Below are 7,629 nucleotides of genomic sequence, written 5' to 3' on the forward strand. Positions count from 1 at the left end.
CTGATTTGAGATCTCACTCCATTCACTCCATACCTGTAGATAATTCAGAATCTGTTCCATATGATAATATTAACATACTGCATTGCCTGCTCACCAGGGGAGAGACTAAAATAATGAATTGCTCCTAATTTCTCTGTTATTGTTCTTCGTGGAAATCTGTTAAGCTAGATTTGATTTAATTCAGGGTTTTAAAAAAAAAGTTACTAGAAAAATTCAATAAGATTTTTTTTCCTACAAAAAACACTTTATCTTTTTGTATTCCTAACCTAATAGTTGTCACAACTCAGAAAAATGTAGGTTTTATTTTTAGGTGCAAACCAGTCAGAAGGTACTTAACTTTAAGGTGGTGGTGAATTTTGATATTTTTTCAGATGAAATTTTTGGATACTTCAAGAATGCTGAGTGTTGGTTTGGTTATATTTCAAAGTTGAAACTTGTGAAATCATTGGGGGGGGTGGAGGGGGCAGGGGAAACTGTCTCCTGTTGGTCAGATTAGCTATAGATATCAGAGAATATTTTTGCCATGATGTATTAGGAGAACCTCCATCACCAAAAACAACAGATATTTAAGTTGTCTTATTAAGAAATACAAAATTTATGTATTCTGGATATTTTTATTTAACACAAATATAACTATATTAATAAAATGAATGCATATTTTTGAATTTTCAACTAGTTTAGGCCAAGAAAACAAAGTGATGTATTTCTTCCTTCTTCTAGTCAAGATGTCGGCAAGTCTTGTCATTTCTTCTGCAATGTCTCTAGGTTTCACCACTTTCTATTTTCATACATACACAAGTTGAATCAAGACCCTCAGTACCTCATACCTGCAATAGCCTAGATCAGAGGTGGGGAACCTGCGGCCTCAAGGCCACATGCTTCCCACCTCTGGCTTAAATGGTCCAATTCCATCCTGTATGCTGTTACCATATTAATTTTCCAAAACACTGCATTCAGCATGTCACTTTCTCTTCCCAAAAAGCTACAGTGACTTCTCTTTGCTTACAGAATAAAATGCAAATGTCTCAACCTGACTTCCAAGGCTGTAATTTAACCATTCTTATCTCAATATGCCCCAAATCTAGATAAGCCAGACTGTTATTTCCCCTAACCTATACCACTCTTAATCCTGCCTCTGTGCCTTTAATTATACTTGAAGGCTCTATCCTCATCTCTGTCCTATTCATTATCTTATCCTGAAAAAATTAGCTCAGTCCTTTTACCCTCAATCTTCCAACTACTTCAAGTCTACCTTGATTTGTTTCTTTCTGATTTATTATATATTTGTCATTAGCATACAATTTAGCACTTAATTGTTCTGTGTTTTCTAGTTTTGTCTTCAACTAAATCTTGTAATCCCTCAGGGATGGAGGCCATGTATTATAGTTTTTTTGTATAGTCAGTAGTGCCTAGCATAGTGCTGGGCATATAATAGGCACTTAATAAATCAATTGATAGATATATGAAATGTGTCCAAACTAAATCCTTTTTTAACAGGTAAGCTTTGATCCTGGTACCAAGTAATAATAATAGTAAGAAATTAGTTTGAGTTAATAGCTGGAAAATAATGATATATCCAGAAAACATTTCTAAAATGTTACATATCATATAAGCTACTATACACACTCAGGGTTTATAATCTCTTTCACAATGGTAGTTACAGGATCTAATGTATAAAGGTAAAATAATTAGGTAGATTTGGTCCCCAAAACATTACTTTTTCTCTTATAGTTTGGGAGCAGTTCTGGGATGAATAGATTTCCAAAAGGGGTCCAAGTCATTGCAAAGGGGAAGCAGATAATAAGGAATAACAAATCAAATTTATAATCAGTGGACAGCTCCTAGGTGGAGGAGGAGGAATCTCCAATTCACAGACTGGCCTAAGAACAGTAAATTGAAGGTGGGGTTAAATAAAGCTCACAATTCAAACTGTGCTTGAAACTATTCACTTGAAGATTACCAACCCAATTCACTTTTAAATGTGTACATCTAGGCCCTGTTTCATGAGCTTCAGTGTTAGGACAAATCCATAGGGCAAATATATGACATTACATAAATCAACAGGACTGAATCACAGATACTCAAGAATTTTGAAGCAATTGAAGGGTAAAATCAGGAAGTTGTTGACTAAAGTGTTTAACCTGTCTTTAAAAGTATTCTTTGTGCCAGAGAATTTGTGAGTTGCGTAAGTGAGGGGTCCTAGTAGCTGTAGACTAATGAATTATTTCCCTATCAGGCAAGTTTGTGAGATCTAACAAATGCCAGAATGACTAAAAATAAAAACAGTCATTTTTGCAGATAGTCACCATGAAATTGGCCATTGCCATGAAATTAAATGTAGGTAATTGAGAGGAAGGTATGGCAGGGGTGTGAATGCCATTCACATTCCTGAAAGCAGTTCATAATCTTGACCTATCCATATTTCCCAATGCACCTGCAATTGAGTATAGTGGATTGAAAGAACACTTTTGCTGGGTGACTTCCATATTGAACCTTTTCCAGCTGTGTATCTTAGATTTTATTGATTCTGTTTTTTAACCTGCCTCTAGCTCCACAGTCTGTATCCCAGGTACTGATTTTGGCTTTTTCCCATTATAATTCTGGACCCTTCATGAACAGGGATTTTCTGGCTGAGTTCCTTCCCCTATTCCTCAAACCTCAGTCTTCAGTTGTCATCATGATCTTGCCTGTGGTATCCTAAAACTGGACTGGGGACAGGAAGTCATTAGGAACCAGAAGGAAACAATATAAAAATCATGGCTGTCTAATTAATCCAGGGTATTTGAGGGGAATAAGTAAGTATGTAGATGATGGGGAACTAGCAAAACAAAGTTCATTAGTTTTTTTTTTTAATAGTAAATGGATTTAATACATTTAGATTTCCAAAATGTCTCCAATATGGTTTCAGTAACAAAAAATTAAAATATATTTGATGGGGGTTAGACAAACAACAATTTTTGTCATTGATAGTGAACTGATTTGGAGATAAGGAAACTTGGCAGAGCTAAATGGACATTTCTCCAGGTGTAGAATCATAAAAGGCAGAATTCTTGAATACTTTTCATAATCTGGCCCACCATTATTTCACAATGGCACAACCCTCCTTTCCTCCCACTCCAGCCATCCAGACTGCTGACCAGTTCAGGATCTACAGAGTGGTTCAGATGTTCTGGGATATTAGCATTTCATGAATATAATCCCAGAAAGTGGGCTAGAAACTCATGCATAAAAATAATAGTAGTGCTAGCAATCTGCTTTTTTCATCTTGAAGTAGGAAGCAAAGTATTTTCGTTTTCCAGTCCCAACTTCAATGGGCCCTGAGCCCTCAGACTAAGTACTTGGAAAACAATGAGCACATTTAACAGCCACTAGGTGGCATAAGTGGAAAACAGATGGCCAGGATCATTAGCATCAAGAGCATTTATGGTGGACTTAGGGGTTAGAGAGGTGGGGAAAGAGATGGACCAGCATGTGTTAAAATGAGAAAAGACCTCCAAATGGAATGTTCTCATTATTCCCAGCAGCTGTTTCAAACCTTTGCTTCGTAAGTCCAACTCCTAGGAATTGTCCTGTTCTGTCACCCCCACTTTACCAAAAAGATAAGAGTACAGCTGTCAAAATCTTCATCTGTGTATTTCCAAATCATGAAGTTTCTCAACATCTCTCCTCCATTTTCTGCTTTGCTTCCTTTTTGTAAAAAAAATATTTCTGTGAAGGCTAACCTTTCCAAACCAGTCTGTCCATAATTACTTGCTTCTTACTGTCTCTCTCCCTGTTGAACTTAGTGCCACTCCAAGTCTTAGCCCTAAATCTCTTCTCCCTTTCACTGTTTTAACTTGTAGAAAGTTGCCTATACTGATCGACTACCTCCACTGCCTTCAACCTCCTACAGTCTGGTTTCCTTTTCAGCTTTACTGAATCTACTTTCTCCTGGGTATATGAATTCTTAAATGCTAAATGGTCTTTTTTCAGCCCACATCCTTTTTAACTTGTCTGTAGCAGAAGAGAGGACAAAGGCTATATAGTCTAACTGTAGCTGAATGTTTATCCTTTCTAATGGCATTCCTGATGGTTGATCATTACAAAGATAACCAACCTATCTACCTACCTACCTGAGGGAGAGATAGAAATCTCTATCCCCAAAGCAGTCCATTACTCTTTGGTACATTGCTCATTGAACTCAATAAATTGAGCCTAATTCTGTCTTCAACAACTTCTACCCTTTGAGCCTAGTCCTGAGCTTTAGGGCAAAACAAAATTAATCTAATCCCTTTTCTGTATGACAGCCTTTTACATACTTGAAGACAGCTATCAATCCTGCCCTGTCCCATCCTCCCCTGCACTCAGTCTTTTCCTTACCAGGTTAATAGCTTCAGTTCCTCCACGACCCCTAAGTAAAAGGCAAGAAGGGAGATGGCGGTGAGTACTGCCATACCCATGTGCTTTCATGCAGGCCATTCTGTGCCACCCCTTTCAGCCATTTGAAATTTTTCTAGGTCCAGCCGGGGTGTCACTTCTTCCATGAAGAATTCCCTGATCCTGTCAATGGGTTCTATTTTTCATCGCACTTTGTCTAGACTAATTCATTATCCTTATCACAAGCTACCTTGTACCCTACTTTTGTTCCTCTGACTTATCCCACTTCATTGTAAGGCCCTTAAAAACAGAGACTATCTTTTTTTTTTTTCTATCTTTGTACCCTCAGCATCTAGCACATAGGTCCCTGCATAGTGCCTTGCATAAAGTGGGCATTTAATGAATGTTGGCTAAATTAAACTAAATATGATCATTGTGCTTACAAATGGGGACTTGGACTTGATACTGGGCTATCCACTTAAAGAGGTTTTCCCCATGTTTCTAGAGGGGAATTAAGTGAAGTGTCAAAATTTACCCAAGTTTTTTATGTCATCTCTGGCATTTGCAAAGGATAGATTAATTCCCAGAAATTCAGGAGCAACATCACATATTTCTACATTTTACACCTGGTGAATATCTGTTACCACTTTATAACTAACTGGGAGAAGGGAAGTTCCCCAACCAAGGGTGGGTAACTGCAGCCTTGAGGCTGTATGTGGCCTTCTAGGTCCTTGGGTGCAGCCTTTTCACTGAGTCCAAATTTTATAGAACAAATCCTTTTATTAAGATTTGTCTGTGAAGTTTGGATTCAGTCAAAAGGGGGCCACACAAGGACCTAGAGGACCACATGTGGCCTTGAGGTGGCAGGTTACCCACTCCTGCTAAACCCTGGATATTTCACGGGCCCCAGGGTCTTTATGGGCTTTATCTATGTATGTAAAAGGAGATAAGGAAGCACATGGTTCTTAGTAAATTCCTAAAATCTTTGCCCTCTGCTCAAAAAACAGCATGGACACTGAGAAAGAAAAGTTTAAAATGCTATCGGCAGTCAAAAGAAGTTATGAGTGGAGATCTCAATCTTGTCTACATGGATACCAGCTGTTACAGAAAGCAAAATTTAACATCATCCTCTGTTCCAGTGGTATCCATTCCTCTCAGTCTTTCCATCCCAGAACACAGATGTGGTTTTTCATGTTTCAAAGCATTTTGCTTTAGTAAACATTTAGAATGCCACACAGAGTTGCTTCAGTAATGGTAAAAATGCAGTCTATGTTGTCACTATGAATTTAGTTTCTGGGGGCAGCATATTTTTTTAGTTAAAAGTTGAAAGACTGAGACCTCAACACTTGTCTTTCTGATACACATTCTTGGTATATTACAAGCGTCTAGAGAAAACAGCAGACAACTTCTTTAGAGGTCTCCTATCTACCATCTCTTGATGGTAGATTGACTTCTAAGTGAAATAATAGATATTAATATAAGGACTTAATTTTAACTAATTCATACTGAAAAAAAATTGCTTGGTTCCAAGTGTATTTTTTATGAACTTTCCAAATAACAACATGAACATTTCAGTATGCAAAGAAGAAAAAGGATTGTATGTAAAACTTTGTACTTCTATTACATAGTTTTTAAAAATGTATTTTAAACTCAATACAGTAGTAACAAAACTGTACTGCTTGTCTGTGTCATTTTCTAAACTTCCTTCTGTCTTTCCAAGTGTATTTCACAATCTTAGAGAAAATATTCCCACAAGGGAATGTTTTGCTAAATTTAGTATTAACATTTTTAGGCATATATTTATGGGAAAACTGCTTTAAGTTAGAAATAAAACTTGTTATCTCTATGTCTTTACAAGCAAAAGCCAGTGGACTACATTAAATCATTTTTTTTTTTTTACTATGGAAGGCTTTCTATCTGAAATTTTATAGCTAGCAAAACAAATTTCACTGGCTATATAGAAGTGAGAAAGCAGAAAAATCATTGAAACTTACTTATTAGCTATAGAACATAATTTGGTTTGCCTTCAACCTCTAACAACGGAGTTTAATTCATGATATTGAGGGAGCATCTTGTTATAAAGTAGTTTCCTTTTCATCTTCACAGTCACCTGTCTTGTCTGAAAGCTGGTGTCTGTGTGGGGCTGTTATAGTCCATTCACCCACTCCTGTATTACCTTTCTTCCACCCGCCCAGATCCTGGGCATAGTGTTAATTTTGGCTTATAGGTAAGATCTCTGTGTACTAGTGTTAAATATTTTTTGCTTTGTTCCAGAGTTTCATAATTCAATGTTTTACTTTCCATTTTATGCAACTATGAAATACTTGCTTTTTTTTCCTTAAACATCTGTAGCAGAAGTTGTCAACAAAAGAAAATGTCTGTAAATAGGTCTTATCAAGTTAAATCATCTCCTTAAAACACTCTCCTCCCTCCACCCCCTCCTAAATTCCACTGAGTGCCAGTTCTTGTGCTTCATTTGATTGTTGTTGTTTGTCCTTTGTTCTCAAAGAGGACCATGACATCAGGGAGGTGATGCCATGACATGCAAGTGAATTGGATTTGAGTGAGGGAGGGCTGTGCCAGGTCACCAGCCTTATCTGATACATATCACATACTGGCTGAGATTTCTGTTATTGTGATGCTGATTCATAAAATGTTGCGACATGTAAATTCACACACACACACACACACACACACACACTTGTTCTAGTCCATTAAAAAAAAATGCGGTATTACTATATCCACCTAAGATTTTCCTAAGCAGTGATTTCTTTTTTTACTCTAACCTCAAACTAATGTGTCTGGGTGTGAGTTTTAGCCTTAAAAATATAACAAAATTTTATTTTTAAAATAATAACATAAAAACAGACAATATGACAAATAATAAACATGTGCTAAAAAAAAACTAAAAATATAGTACCAAGCTCTCCTTAATATAAGTATACACTTAAATTCATGAGCTAATATTGTATACAACAGAAATATTAAACATAATCCCATTAAAAATAAGAATCAAGGGCTATCTATTTTCATCCCTCCTGTATAACAAAGCCTTAGAAATGTTAGCCACAATAAGGCATGAAAAAAAAAGAAAGAAAAGAAATGAAAATATCTTTATTTGCAAGTGACATGATTACATACCTAGAAAACTAAAAACCTTCAACAAAGAAACTCTAAAATAAAAATTACTTTAGCCAAAAATCATTTGCATTTCTATATACCACCACCACCAACAACAAAAAAAGAGAAACTGTAGAGAAATACCATTTATTA

Source organism: Vombatus ursinus, unplaced genomic scaffold (genome assembly GCF_900497805.2).
Source record: "Vombatus ursinus unplaced genomic scaffold, bare-nosed wombat genome assembly UNPS02014863.1, whole genome shotgun sequence".
Taxonomy (NCBI): Eukaryota; Metazoa; Chordata; class Mammalia; order Diprotodontia; family Vombatidae; genus Vombatus; species Vombatus ursinus.